Below are 1,209 nucleotides of genomic sequence, written 5' to 3' on the forward strand. Positions count from 1 at the left end.
GGATGATTGGGTTTACACAAACCCGCAGAAAAAAAACAAAAATAGGAAGGAAAAATATGTTCCAGATTAGCTACAAAACTCTGAAATCAGCAGTGTTCCCTTCGCAAAAACAAACTGCTCTACCTGAAGAGGCCTCCTCTGTGCCCCAACCCACCCTCCCACCCACGGATGAGGAAAAACTAGAAACCTCGGCCAGAGGCACTGCAGAAAAAAGTTATTTTCCTTTTATGATCTCTTACTCTGAAAACTGCTGACCATTCTACCACTTCCAAAGCAAGTTTCCCAACAACCACTCTGTTACCTACACCCAATGGTCTATATCACCCAAAAGGTTCAGAGTTTGTCATGGGCAGGTAACCAACTTTACATACCATTGGTTGTCTTTTTTCCCAAGTTCTCAACTTTAGCATCTTCTAAAAAGTGGTCTTCCAGCAGGTCTTGTTTTCCCGTATGTTTTGGGATGAAGATTCCATAATCTAATCCCCCTGGAGAGTTGGGAAGGAAGACTTGGGTGGGCTCAGGTTTTCCTGCCCAGTTCAGGGAGGAAGATGCCCTGGCAGCTGGGCTTGTTCAGGCCTCAGGCACCCACATAGTGGTGGGAACACGAGAGCCACAGTGCTGAGCCCTCAAGGGGCCTCCTGTTTGCCCACCCAAGCCCTGATTGTTCCTGGAGAGGAGCAGCCAGTTGGGCCAGTTGGAAGGAACTCCTTGACTCAGTGTGCACGATTTATTTATAGTAAGCCCCAAGGCCTTTGTGAGGTCTGTCCTTGTCACTGAGTCTGTGCAGGCAGGAGCCAGCACCACTGTGCCAGACTACATAGGCCTGATAGAGGCTTCTCCTCCAAGGCTGGGGTGGAGGGGGTCTCCCAGGAGGTCTGGCAGCCAACAGTGCAGCTTGATAGCACAGCAGGGTAATTTTTATTATTTAACACTCACTTCACAGACCCAATATGCTAGGCGCTGCATGCTGATTGGCTTTTTGCTTTAAAAGTCTAGCTGGCAGTCCTAAATTAAATAAACACATTAACAGTAATTATTTTCATCAAAAAGGGCAAAAATAGGAGGGGTAGCTCAGGATAGCCTACACAGGGTATTTATTTGTCACAAACCAACAGCACAGCTTGGTCTAACAGTGGGGCCTGCAGAGATGACTAGTTTAGGGCACCTTGGCTGCAGACTCCCTGGGATCCCGACAAGGCCTACTGCAAT

Source organism: Propithecus coquereli, unplaced genomic scaffold, assembly GCF_000956105.1.
Source record: "Propithecus coquereli isolate 6110/MARCELLA unplaced genomic scaffold, Pcoq_1.0 Scaffold531, whole genome shotgun sequence".
NCBI lineage: Eukaryota > Metazoa > Chordata > Mammalia > Primates > Indriidae > Propithecus > Propithecus coquereli.